Genomic DNA, 243 nt, shown 5'->3' with positions numbered 1-243 from the left:
GTTGATTTGTGCTTTATTTGCCGTCAAATGCTGCCTTTTGTATGTTGTATTAACGGACAGCACACTGCCCCTTTTTATTCCCAATTTATTGCCGTTATAAGTTCTTGAGTTGGTTTCGTAGAAGGAGGCTGTTTGAAACTGGCAAGATAACTGAATGAATAGACTCACGTTGGTCAAAGGTAGAGGCAATCCAAAACCTTGTATGAATGAGAACAATAAAAAAGGGCGGTGAAGCTTTATTCC

This window comes from Rhopilema esculentum, chromosome 20 (genome assembly GCF_057945365.1).
Source record: "Rhopilema esculentum isolate cy_ngs chromosome 20, ASM5794536v1, whole genome shotgun sequence".
Classification (NCBI taxonomy): domain Eukaryota; kingdom Metazoa; phylum Cnidaria; class Scyphozoa; order Rhizostomeae; family Rhizostomatidae; genus Rhopilema; species Rhopilema esculentum.
The sequence above is the reverse complement of the archived record's forward strand: the minus strand, read 5'-3'. Positions refer to the sequence as shown.